The following is a 25,775-nucleotide window of genomic DNA, read 5'->3' as shown; positions in this document are numbered from 1 at the left end:
CTTTCCGAGAGTCAGTGCAGACCTGATAGGCCGAATGGCTTCTTTCTGCACTATAGAGATTCTAGGTTTTATATTTTAAAATTATACAATACAGTATTAGGGTCTGGTCTGCCCTTTGACCTCACTTTCAATCTCCCCCCATGTCAACAGTTACTGGTCATGAAGATGCAGTGGCCAACATTTAGAAGAATATCACCTGTTGGCTTTTTCAGTTGGCATGATGCACTGTAAATGGAGGAGTGTCTAAAGTCAAGATGGTAATATTTTACAAAAGACAAATGCAGTTTTATTTTTCAGAATTGATTTTGAGAAATCACATGATCCAGGATACAACAACATTTTAAAATTGTGTCAAGTGAAAAATTAATGCACTCTAACCAGAAATGTCTAACTTTTTTTTAATAGAACTTTGCAAAATTAGTTGAGTATTGAGAAGAATGTGGGTGCTATAGAATGGAATATCAGGAGTAATTGTTGTTGCAGGACATGACAATTGATCATGGTGGCCTAATCTTTCCATTGTTTACTTCATGCATTTAACCCACTGCTATCCAAGTGTTAAACTGTGCTGTTCCTTTGAGGTTCCTGGTATTTTTTTCTGTGTTGTCCTGAATCTGTTCTGTTTCTGCAGGTAGTATTTCCTGTGCTGTTTCTGTTGCAGTACTATTTTGATCTGTGGTAAGTTTGTTTTGTTGTTATTGTGTTGTTGTGTTACTATTTGAAGTGTTTATTCAGCAGCTTCTTGTGGTAAAATTTGTGATTATTCAGCATGAGGGAGTGAGTGTTGTTTTGTGTTGTAAGTGCTTTAATGGTGTTTTGTTATCTTGTGTGTTTCTGGCACTAGATTTTGAATTATTTATTTGTTTTTGATGTTATGTTGGGGCCCTTTCTTAATTTAGCATAGGGAGCATTAAAAACCAGTTTGGCTTTTGCACAGGCTTCTGACTGCACAATGGCTACAGATGATATGTGAGGGGTGAAGTACCCAAGATACAAATGCTAATTACTGGGATGAACAATTATTACAATATGTGTAACAATGGTGAGATTGGAGTCAATAACTTTTATTACCACAGCTAGTGCGTAGAGCTTGGTGAATTGGAACAAATTGCAAACAGAGTGAACACTTTAGAACACAGAACATAGAAAAACTACAGCACAAACAGGCCCTTCGGTCCACAAGCTGCGCCGAACATGTCCCTACCTACTAGGTTTACCTATAACCCTCTATCTTACTAAGTTCCTTGCACTTATCCAAAAGTCTCTAAAAAAGACCCTATCGAATCCGCCTCCCCAAGCACTGCCAGCCGCTGATTCCACGCACCCATCACCCTCTGAGTGAAAAACTTACCCCTGACATCTCCTCTGTACCTACTCCCCATCACCTTAAACCTGTGTTCTCTTCTGGCAGCCATTTCAACCCTGGAAAAAAGCCTCGATTAATCCTCTCAACATCTTATACACCTCTATCAGGTCGCCTCTCATCCTTTGTCTCTCTAAGGAGAAAAGACTGAGCTCTCCCCATAAGGCATGCTACCTAATCCAGGCAACATCCTTGTAAACCTCCTCTGCACCCTTTCTATGGCTTCCACATCCTCCTTGTAATGAGGGGACCAGAACTGAGCACAGTACTCCAAGTGGGGTCCGACCAGGGTCTTACACAGCTGTAGCATTATCTCCTGAATTCTAAACTCAGTTCCTCGATTGATGAAGGCCAGTACACCATACACCTTCTTAACCACATTCTCTGCCTGCGAAGCTGATTTGAGCGTCCTATGAACCCGGACCTCAAGATGCTTCTGATCTTCCACACTACCAAGAGTCTTACCCTTGATATTATATTCCGTCATCCCGTTTAACCTGCCAAAATGAATCACCACGTACTTATCTGAGTTGAAGTCCATCTGCCACTTCTCTGCCCAGTCTTGCATCCTATCTATGTCTCGTTGCAACTTCTGACATCCCTCTATACTATCCACAACACCTCCAACCTTTGTGTCATCGGCAAACTTACCAACCCATCCCTCCACTTCCTTTATCCAGGTCATTTATAAAAAATCACAAAGAGCAAGGGTCCCAGAACAGATCCCTGGGGCACTCCACTGTTGACCAATCACCATGCAGAAAAAGATCCATCTACAACCACTCTTTGCTTTGTGGATCCAGAACTGGCTGGCCCACAGAAGGCAATGTCTCCTTGGATCCCATGCCCCCTCACTTTCTCAATAAGCCTTGCATGGGGGACCTTATCGAACGCCTTGCTGAAGTCCATATATACTACATCTACTGCTCTTCCTTTAAACAGAAATTTGATGTGAATGGAAATCCAGTGTAGAGGAAACAAGTAGGGATAAGTAATTCAAACCAAGAGTCAAGAGTAAAACATAAATATTTTAACAATCAGATTAATTAATTATATTTAATAATATAAATTTATTAAGTAGAGGTTAAGTTGATTTGCCATGCTAAATTGACCATTAGTGTCAGGAAGATTGGTAGCATAAATATATGGGGTTATGGGGATAGGGCCCAAGTGGGATTGTTGTTGGTGCGTGCTTAATTGGCCAAATGGCCTCCTTCTGCACCGTAAGGATTCTATGATTCTAGGATACCAACATTAACTAAGTTACATTAAATAAAAATACAGAAATAACTAAATAATTATTATTAATAAAAGCTAAAACTTCTTTATTTGTTCATGGGATGTGAATGTCGCTGGCTAAGCAGCATTTATTGACCATCCCTATATCTGACATAAGGTACACCTGTGTGCAGGAAAAGCCTTCAGCTGCTCAAAAGTCAAGTTCAAGCTTTGGACTCACTGCCAGTTTTATGGAAGGTTAAGCATCTCTTAGATCTCATGCAGATACTTAGAGGCAAATACCTGCACAGGGGGCATCACTGCGTGTGGAAATATTGCCATCTGAGGGGAATTGACCAAGGAATAGACACGGTTTGCTGCAACCATCGATGTGAGCCTCATGATATGCTGCCTTCCTGGTGCCAAGGTAAAATACATCACTAAACAAGTGCAGAAAGTTTTTTGCGGGGAAGGGCAGCAGCCAGAAATAGAAGTCAAAGTGCATTTTAGAAACAGTGAAGGAAAAGGAAAAGATTCAAGTCTTGCACCCAGAGTTTTAAGAACTGTGAGAAGAAGGATCTCAAACGTTTTAACCTCTGGATCACCCCCGAGTGCCTCATATACTATTGAGTAAAGGAGTAGTAAAAGTAAACAGGTTAACCTGTGGCTGGATAAATAGTACGGGAGGGAAGGCTGCAAATGCATGAGACATTGAGACTAGCTGTGGAAGAGAAGGGACTGGTACTGGAGGGATATTTACACCGTAAGAGTGAGGTAATCTAAGATAGTTTTGGAGTTCATATGGGTAGAAGTATGGAGTGTGGTAAATAAAGTTGGAAAGCTGCAACGTGATGGAAATAATGGAGATCTGCCTTAAAGATGGAGGAATGGGCACTTAATATTCTTGGCTACAATGTATTTAGGAAAGTTAGGGAAGGAAAAAGGTGTATGTGAGTTTACAACATTGATACTGTTACAGCAATTGAAGAGGGATGACGTACTTGAGACTTCAAATATATTTTGAATGTAATTCCAAAGCAATTTATATTGGATTGGAATTGAACAATAGAGAAATTAATATGCTATTGTAGGTCATATGGGAAGGAAAAAGAGGAGGGAAATTCAGAAAAGGCAAGATCTACAGAGTAGTGAAATGGGAGACCTCAATTATCCTAATATTAACTTGGAAAATAAAATGTAATGGAGTCGATGGGGTAGGGGGTGGGGGAATGGAATTTATGAAATGTGTATGGGAGAACTCTCATGGTCAGTATGTTTCCAGCCCAGTGAGGAAGGAAGCAATGCTGGATCTAGTTGTGGGCAATGAAGCAGAGCAAGTCTCAGTGATCTTGTGGAAATAGTGATTACAATATCATTGGGTTTGGAGTAGCTACGAAAAGGGAGAAGAAAAAAATCAGACAGGAAAGTATTGAACAGACGTAGAGTTAATTTCAGTGAGTTGAAAAGATTCTTGTGGATTGGATTTAAAGATTGTCAGATGAAACAATAAGTGAGCAATGCACATCCTCTAAGAGGACATAATACAGGTAAAGAATACCCAATTTCCATCATGGGAAAGAAAGCACATCCAAAGCTAGAGCATCATGCATGTCTTTAGATTAAAATGAAGCAAAAAAAAGGCATATGACAAATGAAAGCGTCATATTTCAATTAAAAACTAAACCGAACAGAAAAAATACATGGAAGAACTGAAGAAGCACAAGGCATAAGAGAGAGTATGAAATTAGATTAGTGCTCAACATAAAAGGGAACATAATAGTCTTTAATAAGCATATAAATAATAAAACTCAGTTAATGGTAGGGTGTTGGAGAGAGTTACAGAACAAAGAGATCTAGGGGTACATGTTCATAGCTCCTTGAATGTGGAGTCACAGGTGGACAGAGTGGTGAAGAAGGCATTCAGCATGCTTGGCTTCATTGGTCAGAACATTGAATACAGGAGTTGGAGTGTCTTGTTGAAGTTGTACAAGACAATGGTAAGGCCACATTTGAAATACTGTGTGCAATTCTGGTCATCATATTATAGAAAGGATATTATTAAACTAGAAAGAGTGCAGAAAAGATTTACTCGGATGCTACCGGGACTTGATGGATTGACTTATAAGGAGAGGCTGGATCGACTGGGACTTTTTTCTCTAGAGTGTAGGAGGCTGAGGTAGATAGTCAATTTCTTTTCCAAAGGTAGGGGAGTTTAAAACTAGAGGGCATAGGTTTAAGGTGAGAGGGGAGAGATACAAAAGTGTCCAGAGGGGCAATTTTTTCATACAGAGGGTGGTGAGTGTCTGGAACAAGTTGCCAGAGGTAGTAGTTGAAGCGGGTACAATTTTGTCTTTTAAAAAGCATTTAGATAGTTACATGGGTACAATGGGTATAGAGGGATATGGGCCGATTGTGGGCAATTGGGATTAGCTTAGAGGTTTAAAAAAAAAGGTGGCATGGTCAAGTTGGGCCGAAGGGCCATGTTTCCATGCTGTAAACTTCTAAAAGGGTAGTCAAAGGAAGGGTCGGGCTAAATTGGGGTCAGAAAGGAGATCATGTGGAGGGGAGGTTATCCACTTTGGTAGGAATAATAGTAGGAAGGACTACTACTTACAGGGCGAAAAACTGCAGCATGCTACGGTGCAGAGGGACCTGGGGGTCCTTGTGCATGAGTCGCAAAAACCCAGCCTACAGGTGCAGCAGGTGGTCAGGAAGGCAAATGGGATGCTGGCCTTCATAGCAAGGGGAATAGAATATAAAAGTAGGGAGGTCTTGCTGCAACTGTACAGGGCACTGGTGAGGCCGCAGCTGGAGTACTGTGTGCAGTTTTGGTTGCCGCACTTGCGCAAGGATATTTTGGCCTTGGACGGAGTGCAGAGGAGGTTCACTAGCCTGATACCGGAGTTTAGGGGGTTGAGCTATGAGGAGAGGCTGAATAGACTGGGCTTGTACTCGTTAGAGTTTAGAAGGATGAGGGGGAATCTTATTGAGACGTATAAGATGATGAAAGGGATGGATAGGGTAGAGGTGGAGAGGTTCTTCTCTGTCAGAAAGGACAGCAGGACTAGAGGGCACAGCCTCAAGATAAGGGGGGTGCAGTTTAGAACAGAGTTGAGGAGGAACTTCTTCACTCAAAGGGTGGTGAATCTCTGGAATTCTCTGCCCATTGAAGTGGTGGAGGCTACCTCGCTAAATATATTTAAGACGTGGGTAGATAGGTTTTTGGTAGGCAAGGGGATTAAGGGTTATGGGGAGACAGCGGGAAAGTGGAACTGAGCCACTTCAGATCAGCCATGATCTTATTGAATGGCGGGGCAGGCTCGAGGGACTAGATGGCCTACTCCTGCTCCTATTTCTTATGTTCTTATGGGAGAGCATGGCTGAGCTTACTGATGAGTACTTTGCATCTGTCTTCACTAAAGAAGAGGATGTGCATGGTGCCATAACAAAAGAAAAAGTAATAGCAAAATTGGATGGGATAAAAATAAAGATGAAGCACTTAAATATTGGCAGGACTCGAAGTAGAAAAGTCACTCTGTCCAGATGGAAGGCATCCTCGGTTGCTGAAGGAAGTAAGGGTAGAGATAGCTGAGTGTCTCATCACAACATTACAAACATCTGAGCTATGACAATGGTGCCAAAAGATTGGAAGACTGCAAGCTCTTTCTCTGCACCCTCTCATTCCTTCTCTCCTATGTACTCTATGAATGGTATGTGTTATCTGTATTGCATGCAAAAAAAGCAATACTTTCACTGTATCCCTATACATGTGACAATCATAAATTAAATCGAAAAAGGAAGAGTAATACAACCAACAACCACAGGCCATTCAGCCTAACGTCAGTGATGGGGAAACTGTTAGACAATACCCTGGAACAAAGTATTGCTACTTGGAAGGATATGAGTTAATGAATTAAAGCCAGTACAGATTTATTAAGAGTGGGTCATCTTTATTCTGAGATGACTGAATTAATTTGATGAGGTTCTTTGATGGAGCAGTGAAGGGGATTGATTAGGGTGTTAAGGTTGATGTTGTACATATGGACTTTAAAAAGGTATTAAATAATGTATCACATAAATTTATTAACAATTTTTTAATGGGATTAATTGGGCAGTGATGTCAGGGAAACTGTGTTTCTTGCTAGCTGCCTCACCTGCTGAGTTTTCCCATCATTTTCTGTTCGTATTTCAAATTTCCAGCATCTACAGTATTTTGCTGTTCAATGGAAAAAGAATTGGCTGAAGAACAGAAAGTAGAGAGTAGTGATAAATTATACTCTCTTCAAACTGGAAGAAACTATGCAGTAAAAACAGAAAATGAAGGAAATACATAGCAGGTCAGGCAGCATCCATCATGAGAGAAACAGAATGAACATTTCAGGTCAATGATCAGTCATCAGGACCCTTTCAGACAGACAGGGATCAATGCTAATTAAGACTGTTGTTCTTCATCATACACATTAATAGCACAAACTCAAATGTGGAGATGAAATGGGAAGGCAACATGGCAGATCAAATTTAACACAGAGGATTGTGAAGTAATTTATTTTGATAGGAGGAATGAGGAAAGGTAACTTAAAGTAAATGGTGTAATTTTAATGGGGATGCTAGGAAAGGAGACCTGAGGGTGTAGATACACATGTCTTTAAAGATGGCAAGACATTTTGAGAAGGCTGTATAATAAGATGTTTTGGATCCTTGGCTTTATAGAGATGCAAAGAGCTTGAAGTTAGGCCCTGTTGCACTAAATTTTCGGATGTTGCAACACATCTTAAAACTACAAAAGTAATGTTCATAATATGCATGCACATACAATGAAAAGTACACTGGATATCTTATTTATAAGATGACATATACATGCAGTAAACGGCTATCGGGAGCATACAGAACAGGTAAGCCATGATGTCAATCAACATTTTTATAAAAAGTCTTTTCACTCAATCTCTTAAGTATAATTAAGCTGACTTCCAGCAGCATGCAGCCTTCTCTGAGGAGGATGCTAAGAGGCTGCAGGATGACTTGGACAGGCTGGTTGAGTGGCCAAAGACTTGACAAATGCAATATAATGTAGATAAACGTGAGGTTATCCACTTTTTGGCAGGAACAGGAAGGAAGATTATTATCTAAATGGTGGCAGCTTAGGAAAAGGGGAAGTACAACGTGGCATGGGTGTCATGGTGGAACAGTTGTTGAAGGTTGGCATGCAGGTACAGCAGGTGATGAGGAAAGCTAATGACATGCTGGCATTCATCACAAGAAGATTTGAGTATAGGAGTAAAGATGTCTTGCTGTGATGATAGAGGTCCTTGGTGGGGCCACACTAGAATATTGCATACAGTTTTCGTCTAGTAGTCTGAGGAAGCACATTATTGCTGTTGAGGGAGTCCAGTGAAGATTCACTAGACTGATTGCTGGAATGGTAGGACCGATACAAAGAGAGACTGGATCGACTGAGCTTGTGCTCACTGGAATTTAAAAGAATGAGAGGGGATCACATAGAAACATACAGCAATGTCTGCAAGTGCTGTCATGGAGTGAGTTCCGACTTCCAAGTTTGAAATGATATGCTCCAAACTCTGGGAAAAGTTTTCTGCCACATTGGAGCTGAATTCCATGCTCATTATCAATGACATGAGGCAGGACTGCTAATGCATCAAGCACTTGGGCACGCATCCTCATTAGCATTCTCCTGTATGCTGCCCCTCATCTGAGTCATAGAGTCACACAACCCTACAGTGCAGAAGGAGGCCATTTGACCAATCCCGTGGACAACAATCCCACCCAGGCCCTTAGACACTGGGTAGCTTCTGCCTGTGTTGCTGTTGAAGCTGTGTAGCCCCACAAATTTATGCTGCTAGTCTTCCTGATACTAAGGAGTAATTTTTTTTAGCGTGGCCTGTCAACCTAACCCACACACCTTTGGACTATGAAATTGTGATCTCACTGGGAAAATGCCACATACTATCTTTTTCCCCGACCTTGCTGCAAGCAACTTGTGCCTTGTCCCTTATCAGTGACCCTGACTCTGTGGTAACCATAAAGCTAGCACAGAACCACTGAATGTCATGTTTTTTGCTTCATGGATAGTATACTGCGACAAAACCAGAATCTAGGGTCACACCCTTTGAAATTGGGCCAGTAACAAAATTGGAGTTTGAGAAGAGGTTTAAGGCAGGAGTATACCATTATGCTGAATGCTTTTTGCAGCACTGGATGCAATGAGCCCTGTTGCAGCCAAACATTTCCTCCTCCATCGGACTCGAGCAGCCTGTCTGCTGACTAGTTCTGTTTTACTCCCTTCTATTGTGAATGATCTTGTCCTGTAAGAGAGAGGGAAGAATGCCTCTGCCTAAATACTTGGAGGTATGTGAGGAAAGAGATGATAGTGGGGCTGGTGGGAGTGAAGTATGAGTCCTGATAGCTAGATACTGCTGTTGATGCGTGATGGGGGTGTGCTGCATTGAGAGAGGCTGTTGGAACAGATGTCACCTGAAGGTGCAATCATTGACCTTGACCCTAAGGCTTTCCCATGCGATGGAGGAAGGGAACCACTCCACAGCAATGAAATGCTGGTGAGCCTTCTGAATCATGTGTAGTTGGGGCCTTAATTATAGAGTCATACAGCACAGAAACAGGCCTTCAGACCATTACGTCTGTGCTGGCCATCAAGCAATCTAATCCTATATTCCAGCACTTGGTTCTGAATCTTGTATGCTATGGCATTTCAAGTGTTCATCTAAATGCTTCTATGTTGTGAGAGTTCGGCCTCTATCACCCTTTCAGATAGTGAGTTCCAGACCATCCTCAAATTCCGTCTACCTCTCCTGCCCATTACGTTAAACCTATGTTATATCTGGTTATTGACCCATCTACTAAGGGGAAATGTTTCTTCCCATCTACGTTATCTATGTCCCTTTATAATTTTGTATACTTAATCAGGTCATCCCTCAGTCTTCTCTGGTCTAAGGAGAACAAACTCAGCCTCTCTTCATTGCTGAAAAGCTCCAGCCCAGGCCACATTCTGGTGAATCTCCTCTGCAGCATCTCTAGTGTAATCACATCCTTCCTATACTGTGGTGACTAGAACTGAACACAGTACTCTAGATGTGGCCTAATGAGTATTTTACTCCATCATAACCTCCTCACTTTTATATTCTATGCCTTGGCTAACATAGACAAGAATCACATAATACTTTTTAACCACCTATTTCCCTGTCCTGCTATCTTCAGGGACCTATGGATATGACCCCAAGGCCCCTCTGCTCCTCTGTACTCCCTAGCGATTCATAGTGTGTTCCTTTGCCTTGTTAGTCCTTCCAAAATGCATCATCTCACATTTTTCATGGTTAAATTTCATTTTCCATTATTCTGACTAGCCCATCTGTAAAACCCTGTAATCTAAGGCTTTTTCCCTCACTATTTACCACACCATCATTTTTTGTTATCTGCAAACTTACTGATCCTACTGCCAACATTAAATGAGTTGAAAGCACAAATCATCGCGAATGAGTATGATTTAGCAGTCATTATGGAGACGTGGTTGCATGGTGGTCGCGACTGGGAGTTAAATATCCAGGGGTATCGGGCTATTCGGAGGGACAGACAGGAAGTTAAGGGAGGTGATGTAGCTCTGATATTTAAGGATGACATCAGGGCGGTAGTGAGAGATGATATAGGTTCCCTGGAGAAAAACATTGAATCCACTCAGGTGGAAATTAGAAATAGTAAGGAGAAAACGTCACTGATAGGTATAGTGTACAGGCCACCAAAAATAACATCACAGTGGGGCGGGCATTAAACAAAGAAATAACTGATGCATTTAAAGATGGTACGGCACTATCGTGGAGGATTTTAATCTACATGTTGATCAATCAAACCAAGTCAGTTAAGGCAGCCTTGAGGAGGAGTTTATAGAATGTATCTGCAATAGTTTCCTCAAACGGTTTGTAATGAAACCTCCGTGGGAGCAAGTTATCTCAGATCTGATCCTGTGTAATGAGACAGGAATAATTAATAATCTCATAGTTGGGAATCCTCTCAGAAGAAGTGATCACAGTATGGTTGAATTTAAAATACGGATGGAAGGTGAGAAGGTAAAATCCAATACCAGTGTCTTGTGCTTAAACAAAAGAGAGTGCAATGGAATGAAAGAGCAATTAGCTAAGATGGACTGGGAGCAAAGACTTTATGATGGGACAACTAAGGAACAGTAGAAGACTTTCAAAGCAAGTTTTCACAGTGCTTAGCAGAAGTATATACCTGTGATAAGGAAGGACTGTAGAAAAAGGGATAATCAGCCAGGGATATCTAAGGAAACAAAGGAGGGTATCAAGTTGAAAGAAAATGCATACAAAGTGACAAAAATTAGTGGGGAACTGGAGGATTGGGGAATTATTAAAGGTCAACAGAAAGCCACGAAAAATGTTATAAAGAAAAGTAAGATAGAAAATGAGAGTAAATTAGATCAGAATATAAAAACAGATAGCAAAATTTATGAAACAAAGAACAGTGACTAAGGAAAACATTGGTCCTTTAGAAGATGAGAAGGGAGATTTAATAATGGGAAATAAGGGAATGACTGAGGCATTGAACAGGAATTTTGTGTCAGTTTTCAGAGGAAGACGCAAGTAACATGCCAAAAGTTGATGATAAGGCTATGGCAGGTGAGAATCATTATCACTAAAGATGTAGTGTTGGGCAAGCTAATGAGACTAAAGATAGACAAGTCTTCTGGCCCTGACAGAATGCATCCCAGGGTATTAAAAAAGATGGCAGAGGAAACGCGCACGTGATAATTTAACAAAATTCGCTGGACTTTTGGAGTGTTTCCGGCAGATTGGAAAACAGCAAACGTGATATCACTATTTAAAATAGGAGAGAGATAAAAGGCGTGTAACTATAGGCTAGTTACCTTAACTGCTGTAATAGAGAAAATGATTGAATCTATCATCAAGGCAAAAATAGCGAGACATTTGCCTAAAAATTGTCCCATTGGGCAGACATAGCATGGGTTCATGAAAGGCAGGTCATGTTTAACTAACTTACTTGAATTCTTTGAGGACGTTACGAGCCCGGTGGACAACGGAGAACTGGTGGCTGTGGTGAATTTGAATTTCCAGAAGGCGTCGCACTAAAAGCCGCTACATAAAATAAAGGTGACGGCGTTATGGGTAGTGTATTAGCATGGATAGAGGATTGGTTAATTAACAGAAAGCGAAGAGTGGGGATAGATGGGTGTTTTTCTGGTTGGCGATCAATGGCTTGTGGTGTGCCTTAGTGTTGGGACTGCAATTGTTTACAATTTACATGGATGATTTGGAGTTGGGAACCAAGTGTAGTATGTCAAAGTTCGCAGATGACACTAAGATGAATGGTAGAGCAAAATGTGTAGAGGACACCAAAAGTCTGCAAAGGGATATAATTAGTTTAAGTAAGTGGGCAAGGGTCTGCCAGCTGGAGTACGATGTTGGTAAATATGAGGTCATCCATTTTGGTAGAAATAACAGCAAGATGGACGATTATTTAAACAGTGAAAAAATTGCAGCGTGCTGCTAGGCAGAGGGACCTGGGTGTCCTAGTGCATGAATCCCGAAAGGTTGGTTTGCAGGTGCAGGAGCTAATTAAGAAGGCAAATGGAATTTTGCCCTTCATTGCTAGAGGGATGGAGTTTAAAAACAGTGAGATTATGTTGCAGCTATATAAGGTGCTCGTGAGGCCACACCTGGAGTAATGTGTACAGTTTTGGTCTCCTTCCTTAAGAAAGGATACGCTGGCACTGGAAGGAGTGCAGAGGAGATTTGCTAGGTTGATTCCAGAATTGAGAGAGTTGGTTTATGGGGAGAGACTGAGTAGATTCGGCCTATACCCATTAGAATTTAGAAGAATGAGGGGGATTTTATAGAAACACATAAAATTATGAAGGGATTAGACAAGATAGAAGCAGTAAGGTTGTTTCCACTGGCGGGTGAAACTAGAACTAGAGGACATTTATCTCAAAATAGGGGGAAGCGGATTTAGGATGAGTTGAGGAGGAATTTCTTCACTCAAAGGATGAACAGGCGCCGGAGTGTAGTGACAAGGAATTTCAAAGTAACTTCATTGCAGTGTTAATGTAAGCCTTACTGTGATTGATAAAAAAATTTTAAAAGTGTGACATTGACCAGGCTTTTCTGGCCCTTACCGTCAGCAGAGATCCCCTTGTGGCGGGTTCCCCTGTGGTGGGACGGGTAAGCCAGACAAAATACATGTGATGCACTCTCTGGAAAATCACACCTATTGTTTTCGTGCTGCAGTGTTGGTTCATCCTCAGTGAGTCCATGTTGTGCTTCCTAGATTTCCTGCTGCTGATTATTGTTGAATTGCGTGTTGCTACTCCCATCAGTGACATTGTTGTAATAGTATTTAACACATTATCACTATGTTTCCTGTTTTCTTTACACTATACAGAAGGGCACTGCAAGCACACACAATGCTGTTTGAGTCCTGCCCATTCAGCATTCTGGTTCTGCCGTAGACTTCAGTGCGCTGTAGTTGAATTCAGATATGGAGAATCATTATGAGCTGCAGATACTCTCTTGCAGCATCTATCGAAGCCTTCACTGCCATTGGAAAAACTTGTAACATTTCTTGAGTGCAGAAAGTATGAATCTCAAATATTCCCACTGAAACAGCATTCACTTGTATAATCTTGAATTACGGGGTCACATCCCTAACAGCATTTTGAGGAAATAAATGGGGTGATCTTAATTGAGTGAGGATACTTAATGTGCTCCTACATGCTCTTTTTGACTTATGTGAATCATGAAATTGCTGCATGGGGTTGAATCGCAACAAGAAGTTATTTGTTGAACCCAGCACTTTAGGAATTTAAGATTGCAATTATCTTGACTGGCAATGCTTTGAAAGGCAATGCTAACTAAGGACTGTCTGTGCAGCATGTCCTGTGAGAATTGTCACAGATTGATAGCTTCAGCCTGTGAATGATCCATTCTGCTTTACATATAGACCGCTGCTGCTGGCCTGTATCCCTGGTCTGAAGGATAACAACGTTGTTCATATTGTTATTGTTCTGTAAAAGCCTTTGCCTGTTCTCTGCTCTCTGATGCTACAACAAATGTTCAGATCAGAACCGAGAGTCCATTGGGCCAGCATTTGTGCTGGAATCACAGCTGCCGTTAGTGTCAGGAAAATTTCCAAAGGGAGTTAATAGTTTCTTACAGCACCAGAGGGACATCTAGAATTCCTGAAATACAAAAGAGTCCAGGAAATCTGCCCCTTTTCATTCCAAAAGACATAGATCTTCTTTGGTCAATTCTTTTTAAGCTTGAACTGAATTATCCCAGTGCCATCTGTGATGTGTTCTTATCTTTTAGTTCCCATTTGCTGTTAATAGTCCCATTTTAAACTCGGAAACATCAGAAACTCTGTTTAATTTTGTCTTGCTGTCTGGTACAGTAGAAGAACTGGATTGAATTGCTTCTTTACACAGCACATCAGAGTCAGGTGCAGCTGTGAAATATGGTCTCCTGGAATATTTATCCATATCATGTTAGATCCTAGCTACTGATAGATACTTACAGATAATATAACAATGTATAATATCCCTCTCTCTTTAACATGCAATGCCTCTTTCAAAGTAGCTGCTCCAGTCATTAACTTCCAACACTAAAATGATTAACAATCAACTTTTAGAAATACATTGAAACCCTTCTTAAAGAATACATGTGCCCCCACATGCTCTTGTGATTCATGTGAGTTACAGAATTGCTGCATGAGGCTTGAACTGCAATAAGTTATTTATTGAACCCAGCATATTGGGAATTTAAGGATGCAATTATCTTGACTGCAGCATTTGAAAGACAGTGCCTTTCAAAGTAATGTTTATGGCATTGTTTAGATGGTAAGGTGTTGTACCTCCAGCTGGTAGATTTGTTCTTTGTTGCTTTTTATGGTAAGTTGATGTGCTGCACAAGTGATGTTTAAATCTTCAAAGCGTCCAACTGTCTCATTAAACACTCTGGATACATTGGTACCAGTCCTCTTTGCATCTGATCAGAGGACATGTTTCAATAAACAGCACTGTCTTCAATCCTCAGTATCGCCTCCTTTACCATATGGTTTTACTGAGACAACGTGTAGCCCTTCAGTAGCTGTTTAACCCCAGGATAGCAGAACCACCTGCTTTGGTGATGTAAAACATACATTTTCTCACAGCCCTCTGCACTGCTTTAGCAGTGCAATGGGCCAGGGGACATCATGATGTAGAGATGCTGGCGTTGGACTGGGGTAAACACAGTAAGAAGTCTCACAACACCAGGTTAGAGTCCAACCAGTTTATTTGATAGTAATCCCCCAAGCTTTTGGAAACAGTGTTCCTGGTACAGTTGGAGCAGAACAATGTTACTCTGCCCTCTGATATCAATCTTCACCTTCAGATTTATTATTGTGGACTTTTCTCTCACCCTCTTCCAGATCTGAATAGTTGTGTTTTCTCTGGGAACTGTTGTATATAGCTTTTACACACAGTTGCATGCTTCTTATATCCATTGTGTTGTTGTCAGACTAGCCATCATCTTCTAAGGTATGGATGTTCTGGTTTTTTTTTATCTGTTCACTCTGTTGCTCTGGCTGTGGTGTCTTCAATGTTTGTTCTGCACCTCTTTTGTCAGTAATTGACCTGTCCACAATTCTGCAGATTGATTCATATGCAAACCATTTCCTTCTATCTGTGAATTTGTGTGGTCACACTAGCTCCTGTTCGTGTTTCTCTATTTTTGGTGTGTATTCTTTTATTGCTGCTTCCCTTCATCAATCCTGCCACATCTCTCTTGACTACACTGAAGACTGGCTGATGGAGTAGTCAGTGGCTTCATCCGCCTGTGCATCATCACTTTATGTTCTCTAGTAGTGTTTACTGCCTGTGATATTATGAGCATGTTCTTCCCAGTTAATGTTTTCTGTACTTCTGGAAGTGCAGAGCCCCAAATTAGTTGATCTATCCATCTTTCATGTGTGTCCTAAAGTTAAATTTTCTAGCTGCATTTTTAATCTTGTTCCAAGGTTATCAAGAGGGTCACCTAATTCCTGTCTGAGGCCTTGAAATTCATACTTACAGCGTCAGGGACCTGGGTACAATTCTTGGGTCACTGTCAGTGTGAAGTTTGTACTTCCTCCCATGTCTGCGAAGGTTTCCTCCGGATGCCCCGGTTTCCTCCCACAGTCCAAAGATGTGCTTTTGGATTGATTGGCCATGCCAAATTGACCCTAGTGTCAGGAGGATTAGCAGAGTAAATGTGTGGGGCTACTGGAATTGGGCCTGGGTGTGATGTGGTCAATACAGACTCGATGGGGTGAATGGCCTTCTTCTGTACTGTGGGGATTCTCTGATTCAGTGATTCTAGGTCTGATGATTCAATTTTGGCTGGAGATGGATGCTGAATCTTTCAAAAATTATGTTTCAGTATGTGCTGACCTGTTCAATAAGCATCCAGCTGGTAAATAAGTTTAATCTTATATCTCCAGCCAACAGAAGGATATAACTGACTCTCTCTTCATTGCTAGTGCCTTTGAAGAAACTATTGAATGTCAAGTTGTACTTTTGTTTTTTACGAATGCCTCTACGACACCATCAGCTTCCCGATTCATTGCGTGTTGTAGCTCATTTGCTTTTCTGGCCTTTCAATTTTGCATCATTCACTAAGTTTCTGTTTTGGCATGAATGTGGGCCGATTTTCCAAATTGGCAGTCAATTATATTTAGAATTTAGATTTAAATCACTTCAGTGTTACTCACAGACACTGGCCGCCACCATTCTGTATGTTCTTGTTTTTTTTTGCATCCCAGAAGTTGTTAATAATCACGCTTTAAGCTTGAAAAGATCAAACCTCTTTCTCTTTAATTTTGCCCTGCTGTGTGGTGCAATAGAAGGACAAGTACAATTGACCTGATTGTTTACACATCACATCAGTCCCTAGTGCAGTTCGAAATAGGATCCGCTGGAACACCATCGCATAACGCCTAAGATCCTAGCTAAGTAGTTCTCAGCTATTGACAGATATTTGCTGACAATACAATAATATATAACACACTCCATGTTGAAGGGCATGTTTGGGCCTCTTACACAACATGAGCAAACTTGCCTCTCAGTGTATCTAGGTCTCAGTCTGGTTTCCGATCATTCTAGAAAACACCTGCCCATTAAAAAGGGCGTCTGCTGGAGAACACACAGGTCTTCAAGGATGCTGTTTACTGATTTTGGAAATACAATTAGTACGTCTCAGATGAGGAGTAGCCAGCAACGATAGAGAATTTATCGTGGCAAATGAAAGAGTGTGTCTATCCATTTTAGAACCCCAAGACCTTAACTAGCATCATTGAGTAACAATCATAAAATAGTGCTGTAAATTGGTCCTGATCAGATTTTTCCCTATGTACGCTAAATAAGTGGAAAGCTGATGTGTTCCCCACCCCCCCCACCAAATGTCCACCTTTTTAATTGTCAACCGCTAGAGGCAGAAATAAAACACAGTAAATACCCCTTGCCAGAAATGAGTGTACATTTAAAAATGATCAGGATACAATAATGCAGGCTTCATGCAGTGAATATATCTGGAACCAAGAGCAAAAGACTTTATTCCTGAAGCAGGGTATGACCTAGTGACACAAATGTAAAGCAATCCTAGTTAGTTATTAAAAATATTAAGACTGTTTGGGATGAATCATATCTGACATGTTATTACCATCAAATATTAAGGACTTGCGATGGGTTCGAGGGCAGGTGCAGAACATCAAAATATTCAACTCAGGTTGGCGTAAAATCATAAAGTCTGTGACTATTATACACCAGCACAACATCTGGCAGCAGTCTGGTAAAATGGCCCAGACCAAACAAGCTGAAGATAAATGATCTATTGTTGTGCAGTAGTGATTATAACAAAAGAAAAATTATTGTAGTGAGCAGGGGATTAATGTCAACCATGCTTTTATAAACAGTTCCACTATAATTGGCCAGTCTCTCCTGTAGTGATATATCATTAAATAGACCTCCATATAATCTAATGCACTGCTGCACCCAAACTGCAATAATTTTAAGGTAAACCTTCATGAAAAATTACACCACTAAGGGACCGAGATGAAGAACTTTCCATTACATTTTAATAATCTTTAAACTCAGCAGTAAATATGCTTGGCAATAGTGATAAATGTACTCTGTACAGCAGAGACCATTGAACTTCCAGCTGTGCTATACACATTTGAATGTAACTTTTGACATAATAACAACCCAGGTTTTTGCCTAGAGGACAGCAGTAGTTTGAGTCAGATCATGTGTAACAAGGAGCTGAACTGCCTGGGGACGTTTGTCTTCACACAACCATTTCTCTGTTATTTTCACAGTTTCTCCAAAATACTTAAGAAAAGTAGATCTTTTTGATGCCCCTACTAAAACAAAAAAATTGGTGTAATTTAGTGAGTGTAATCCTGATGTGGAGATGCCAATGTTGGACTGGAGTGGGCAAAGTAAGAAGTCCCACCACACAAGGTTAATTCCAACAGGTTTATTTGGAATCACAAGCTGTCAGAGTGCTGCTTCTGCATCAGGTGAGTGATTCGAAATAAACCTGTTGGACTTTAATCTGGTGTTGTGAGACTTCTTATTGTAATCCCACCGTCTGTGACTAGGAAAGCCCTTAAATTGGGCTGGGCTCCAGCATTAGGTCAGAATTTGGTCCAGTTGTTCCCCTGGAACATTCTCCTCCTGTCTTAGACAATGCCATTAATGCAGGAGGGAACAGAGTCAAGGATTTCCATGGCTGGACATTCCAGTATCCACAGCCTCTCAGAGTGCTGAAAATGAGGGTCAAGTGTTGCTTGGGAGCCGCTTTGTCTCATGACCAGTGGATCTTCCATTGGCACTGAAAATTGTGGCTACAGATCTGGGAACAAATAGGTACAGGGAATGCATCCTTAGTATTGTGGGTGCCAGACAATGGCAAACACTGTCGAAACAACTGCAACCGCCAGTTCTCACTGAACTTTATCCTCAATTTGCCTATATGTATTTAATTAGCTGGGAGAAAGTACACTGGGGACTAAGGACAAAAACATGTGACTGAATGGGGATTCTTACAAGCAGCCCATCACTGTTTTATATGCAGAGTTCTGTAGTCTGCAATCATTTCTGAAGTTTTCTTTAATGACAAGTCTGAATTTAAAAGGCATTTTGCTCAGTATTGATTAGGTGAGCCAGAAAGGTACAAATGCGATGTCCTCTACTGTGCCTCCTCTAGAAGACGGACTGAACTGTTTCAAAGAGACCAGGAAGACCAATGTTCTTTCATCAAGCCTCCATCAAATGATAGTTATCTCACGGTAAACTCTTGGAAACAACCCACAAAACCCATTTCCATGCAGCTGAATGGCTGCCTTCAGCATCCATTGGGAAGATTGTCATTAAAGCAAAAAAGCATACGTGTGTGACACGTGCATTGGTTCTTTATTAGCATGCAACAAACACATTGATTTTGCAGGTTGTTTGGTACACATCTTTTGCAGGGAACATATCAGAATGAACACTTAAGTTCTCCATGCCTACTTCCTTCATCTATAAGCCGAATGTTGTAAAGAAAAAGCACAAACTATTCGTCATGAATAAAATATGAAACTGTTGAACTGCTGATTTAATTGCTAACCTAAAGGAAAGCATTGAATCCATTATTCAATGATTGCTACTTACTTTACAGTGCTACCTAACCTCAGGTTAGTACCTGGGCTTTCCCCCTGCAGTGCTGCATGGTAATCACTGAGCTTGGTGCATCAAGGTAAGGAGTACTGCTTTGTGATTAATTTATAATTGGGCTTATCATTAGTGGAAGCCAATGTCTCAGTTTAATCACCAATGGCAATAATGTCAGGAGATTTGTATTAATTTTGCAGTAAGGCTCATGGCTGGGGGTGGCACTTCCTCTATGCAATAAAATTCTACATTTGTTCCTCATAAATGGGTTTTCTATTTTGTTCCATGGAACACAAGGAGAATATCTTACTCCATCAGCGTCATTCATCTGAAATTCAAAAGGAAGAGTTGAATCCAAAAAAGCTTAGCAGTTCACTTGTCGGATAGCAGATATATGGGGCTCAAGTCACGAGGCCTGCACAGCAGATCCTGTCAGAATCTCTGAAGGGAAAGGACAGGTCGATATTTTGGAAGGGACCCTCTGGTAGAACCTAAAAGTAGAAGATAAGCACATTTTTTTGTGGCCTTGCGAAACAAAGGGGAGAAAACCAGTTCAAAGTCAAAAATCAGGATAACTGATTCAGGCTGGTAAGCAAGAGGTGAGTATTTCAGCATATGAGGTTTTACTTTCACTTTTCCAAGTTTGTCTTTAATATTTGTTTTGTTAGCAAATTTCAGTTAATATAATTCAAGCAATCCGTATACTTACTATAAGTTGGGGTTTAGGATTCAATTTTTTGTATACTAATCCTTGTCTTGACATTGGTGAAAACTTCTAGAAGATGGGAGTCTAGTAGGTTTGAATATTTCAGAATTGCCTGTGCAAAGATTAAATTCCACTGTAGGAATAGCTTGTCTAGAAAGGAATGTTGGCTGCTATCCGTGTTTTCAGAATTTCAACTGCATTGATCCTGCAAGCTTGTTTAAATGAAATTATTAATGACAATACCACATTTACAGTTTAGAGGAAAACGCCAACATTCTTCTGTTGTAGTGTTAGTAAGAGAGTATTCATCCGCTTTACGATATTATTGCTGTAGTGTTGTCAGGAAATGAGTAACAATTGCTGCACCAAAGTATTAAAAATCGCAGAGCTCAGAAGGTTAAATTATGAGGTTCGTTTGCATAAACTGGAGTTGTTATCCCTTTTCTATTCTTGGGCTGTGGACGTAACTGGCAATGTTAGCATTTGTTGTCCATCCCTATTTGCCATTGAACTGAGTTGTTGGCTAAGTCATTTCGGAGAGCAGTTAAGAGTCAACCACATTGCTGTTGGTCTGGATCATGTAGGCCAGACAAGGTAAGGATGGCAGATTTCCTTTGCTAAAAGACATTAATTAATCAGATTGGTTTTTATGATAATTACATGGTCACCATTACTGATTATAAATTGCATATTCCAGATTATCAATTGAATTTAAATCCCACCAGCTGCAATGGTAGAATTTGAATCTGTGTCCCCAGAGTTACTATATCATGATACCATCATCGCCCTGTTTTCTAAACTCCCCCTGAGTTTAGAAAGTTGAAAGTGATCTGATTGGGAGATTTAAAATTACAAAAGGATTCAGTAGGGTATGTGCAAAGAGGTTAGTTACATCCTTTGGTGCGGGAATTCACAACAAGAGAGCAAGAAGTGGCCAGCACTGCTACCTCACAGCACCAGGAACGTGAGTTCAATTTCGGCCTTGGATAACTGTCTACGTGGAGTTTGCATGTTCTCCTTAAGTCTGCGTGCGTTTCCTCTGGGTGCTCCAGTTTTCTCCCATAGTCCAAAGATGTGCAAGTTAGTTGCAGTGGCCATGCTAAATCTCCCTTAGTGCCCAAAGATGTATAGGTTAGGGGAATTAGCAGGGCAAATGTGTGGAGTTACAGGCATAGGGCCTGAGAAAGATGCTGTATCGGAGAGTCAGTGCAGACTCAATGGGCCAAATGGCCTCCTTCTGCACAGTAGGGATTCTATGATTCTGCAATATGAAAACTAGGGCCAGGCTATTCAGTTGCAGAATCTGGAACTCTTTTCCCACAGGAAGCTGTAGATGTCGAGTCAATTGAAGATTATAAGACTGGAATATTAATGATTTTCACAGTAACTTCATAGCAGTGTGAATGTAAGCAACTTGTGACTAATAAATAAACTTTACTTTACATGGGTTTCGAAGGATAAGAATCAAAGATAAATGGAATTGAACTACAGATCAAACAAGATCTGACTGATTGGCAGAACAGGCTCAGGGATCTTCCCTTCATATGTTCTTAAGTATTGCGTTAAAGATATACTCATCATGCTGCACAATTAAACTAAGTTAGTATGCATTAAAACTCAGTGGAAGTAATATTGCATTTTATGCTTTGCAGGTTGGGGAACGGTTACCTATTTTATGGGCAGTGCAACACACGTGTTTTGTAGGAAACTGGAGCTACTATTGTGAAACCATTGGAGTTTGCTGAGCCAGAGCTGATTTTGACTAAACTGGCATACAAAAGCCATAGTTTTCTGCTTCTTGTGACCTTTAGCTATTCCAGTCAATAATGTAACCTTTACTAAACTGAGAATTCACCTTTACGGTTATTCCCACTTGTTCTATTAATCAGTGTTTCAGTAAAAAAAATAGCCTCCAGTGAATGATTTCAATCTTTTACCTCGTGCTGACATATCAGGGAATGGTTGAAAAAGTTAGTCACTGTGTTAAGATGTCAAGTTATCACATTGGACATCGGCAGCCGTGTTATTTTGCAAATTATTCTGTTTCATCTCTGTGTCCTTAGATACTGGTGCTCTTTCAGGTAATGTTCCTATCTTTTTCACTGTGACTTGAAACATGATTTTACTGTAATGTGTTATGACTTTTCGTGAAGACTGATAACTTTTAAAAAGTGATTCAAACTTCCAGTTCCCAGCTGAGAGAGTAGCACGGCAAAATTTCGCATTTTAACACTTTTATACTAACAGCTGACTAAAAACCCTCTTGACTAAGCTCTATTTTATTTTCATAGGCAACTTGCACTTTAAATCACAGAGTGGAACATTCACCTTTTATACTTGGCATACGTTCCACAGTCTTAATAACAGTCTTTATATCAGACAGTCCACCATAGTTGTTCACAGCTTTAAATGACTTCCTGTATTCCTGGTACACTTTGAACAACCCCCTCCAAGCACTTTTCCTCAGTTTTCCGAGAGCTCCTTAAATCCATCGCCAGCATCAAGTCTGTTCCAATTATTCTTCTACCCTGGGCCGTGTGAGGAAGGAACTCTCAGAGCGGGATTCTCCCACAATCTAGCCATGTATTACGTGGCAGCAGAGGTGGCAGATGGATCTTCTGGTCCCATCAGTGGAGAACAGATTTTCCCATTGTTCACATCCTTCGCCAGCAGGAATAGCAGAAAATTCAGCCAGCTGAATCCATAAAGGGCAACAGGATGCATTTTTTCGATTAGAGTTTGTCTCTCTCCCTCATCTGGCTGTAGTAGCTCACAAAACAAAGCATCAGGAGTGGCACAATGGTTAGCACTGCTGTCTCTCAGCGCCTGGGACCCGGGTTCAATACCCAGCTTGGGTCGCTGCCATGCAGAGTCTGCACGTTCTCTCTGCAATTGCCTGTGTTTACTCTGGGTGCTCCGGTTTCCTCCCACAGTCTGAAAGACCTGCTGGCTAAGTGCATTGGCTATGCTAAATTCTCCCTCAGTGTACCCGAACAGGTGCTGGAGTGTGGTGACTAGGGGATTCACAGTAACTTCATTGCAGTGTTAACTACTTGTGACATTAATAAATTGTTTAACTGTTTAAACTGTTTATCCTTTTGCATCTGCCAAACGCATTAAGCTGCTGCTCAAATGAGATTTTCATTGATTTGTAAGGAAGCTTTGAAGCCAGATCTCAAAAATGGCTCCCTCTGCCCTCTTCCCCATGGCAGTGTGAGACACATTAGCTTTATCTAGGTAAAAACGCTAATTAGATGATCTTGACCCCCAATTCCCCTTCATCGTAGAAATAAATGGACAGTATACAACACAACTGTTTGCAACCAGTTGTCTTGAGGCATAAACATCTTGCATCATCTTCTCAAACACTCCAAGTCTTCCTTTGATGTCTGACAGTCAAACCATCTATGCTTGCTGTGACAGAAACTTAAGAACAGGCCGCATTTCCCCCCTCATTTACCCCAAATTTAAAGTTACAGTCCAAAAATATATTAATCTTTTAAACCTCATGTTTGTAACAGTTATTGTATTGTTCATGAGCTCCTCGTATCTGGAAAAACTGCAGAAACTAAACAGCAAACTTGCTATGCAAATGGAGATCTCAGGCTAGAGTACTTATTCACCTAGTAAGGCTAGAGACACTGGAGTGAGCAAAATATTCCCAATGCAATGAATGAGCATAGACAAAGCCTCTATAAATTATTTAGCCAAGCATGTTCAATTTTAAATTATCTCTGTTCCCTACTGGTCATGTACAAGGTGTTAGAAGAAATTTCCAGTTATTGTATAAAATCCTTTCACCTCCTTCCCAGTGCATGAGAAAAATTAAGCTTGCTTTTAGATGATTGACTGTAAATAACGTATGAATGTAGTGTTGACCAAGGGAGCTCATGGTCTGTCAGTCATTGTCATTCTGGGCTCTAGACTGAGGGTGATCCCAGGGCCAACCCCTCGTCTGATGCATTTTGGTAGATTGAACCAGGGCAGGACTTACTCAGTTAATGTTAGAGTGTTGGGGAGAGTTACAGAACAAAGAGATCTAGGGGTGCATGTTCATAGCTCCTCAAAAGTGGAATCACAGGTGGACAGAGTGGTGAAGAAGGCATTCAGCATGCTTGGTTTCATTGGTCAGAACGTTAAATACAGACTTGTTGAAGTTGTGCAAGACATTGATAAGGCCACACTTGGAATACTGTGTTCCGTTCTGGTCACTCTATTATAGAAAGGATATTATTAAACTAGAAAGAATGCAGTAAAGATTTACTAGGATGCTACCGGGACTTGATGGTTTGAGTTATAAGGAAAGGCTGGGTAGACTAGGACTTTTTTCTCTGGAGTGTAGAAGACTGAGGGGTGATCTTATAGAAGTCTATAAAATAACGAAGGGCATAGATCAACTAGATAGCCAATATCTTTTCTCAAAGCGGGAAGAGCCTAAAACAAGATTTAAGGTAAGAGGGGAAGAGATAGAAAAGGGTCCAGAGGGGCATTCTTTTCATGCAGAGGGTGGTGAGTGTCAGAGGCAGCAATAGAGGCAGGTGCAATTTTGTCTTTTAAAAAGCATTTAGACAGTTATATAGGTAAGATGGGTATAGAGGGATTGGGTCAAATGCGGGCAATTGGAATTAACTTAGGGGTTTAAAAAAAGGACGGCATGGACAAGTTGGGCCGAACGGCCTATTTCCATGCTGTAAACCTCTATGACTATCTCACCCTAAGTAGAAGTAATGCACTACAGTGGACACTGGTTAGTGTAATGAGTGCTTAAGTAGTGGCCCCATGACTGATTGCTGCTCAGCACTTTCTACTGAAATTTTTTTTTATAGATGTTTTGATATTTGGAATGATAAAATAGCCCTGCAGAAACTAAGATCTCACTCACTGACTACACATCTGTGAAAGATGTCATAGGGCTGTCATGTTGGTACTATGGAGCTGTGCAACAGTCTTCAATAGAAGGCGAGAGAAAGAAGGAGAGCAGGAGAATACCAAGGAAGTTATCAATATCAACACAGAACCTATTGCAGAGCTGCAAATACACTTGAAATCCTTGACCCAATGTCCCTGCAATAACTCAATTTCATTCACTCATCACATCTTCTCACTTGACAGTTACCATGGGTTGCCAAAATCTAACTTTTATCTAAAAGACGAAAGAAAGCTTATGAAATCCTATGAATAGGAAAGAAATTGTGATGCATTAGAGCTTTGTCCCAATCCACATCATAAGAATATGTCCAGTCACTTTACATGCAGTTGCTGTCAGTTTGTTTGCCACATTCTGGAGAGAGTACACATTATGATAGCGTGCACAAAGTTTCACTTCAAAGACATTATTTGAATATTATTTGTATTAATATTCATTTGGTGGTACAGAATAAATGTATTGCTGAAAAATGACCTGTTGATTGAAGTTTCTCATCTTGTATTTATCAGGACAATTGCAAGAATACTAGCATCAAGGGAAACAATGTACTGTATGTAAAAGAGAGTGCTGATTGGTTGACAAGGGGACTCTGATTAGTAAAGAGGTGGTCATAGAGAATGCACCAGTTGATGCTGACAAATAGTTAACTGTCAAGTATTGTAAATGGTCGAGAGTTCCAAGTTTCTTGATGTCCAGATCACCAACAACCTGTCCTGGTTCTTCCACGCTGATGCTACAGTTAATAAAGCCCTGCAACGCCGGACGGCACATCCACATCACGCCTCTACTTGCTCAAGAGGCAAAAGGAAATTTGGCATTTCACCAACAT

General features: G+C 40.8%; 1 protein-coding gene across 6 annotated transcripts in view; it reads left to right on the top strand.

Annotated features, from left to right (window-relative positions):
* Nucleotides 1-25,775, top strand: part of dlgap2a (discs, large (Drosophila) homolog-associated protein 2a) — an 874,451-nt gene that overhangs the window by 644,757 nt on the left and 203,919 nt on the right. The window contains exon 1 of one of the 6 annotated variants that reach the window (XM_080192055.1): nucleotides 659-678. The exons of the other annotated variants lie outside the window; for them this stretch is intronic. The gene's annotated coding sequence lies outside the window, so the exon portion shown is untranslated. Of the gene's footprint in view, nucleotides 1-658; nucleotides 679-25,775 lie in introns of those variants that run through there. 6 annotated transcript variants of the gene reach the window in all.

The sequence above is a fragment of the Carcharhinus amblyrhynchos genome, chromosome 7, assembly GCF_965287045.1.
Source record: "Carcharhinus amblyrhynchos chromosome 7, sCarAmb.v2.hapA, whole genome shotgun sequence".
In the NCBI taxonomy this organism is placed as follows: domain Eukaryota; kingdom Metazoa; phylum Chordata; class Chondrichthyes; order Carcharhiniformes; family Carcharhinidae; genus Carcharhinus; species Carcharhinus amblyrhynchos.
This window is presented reverse-complemented; position numbering and strand designations above follow the sequence as displayed.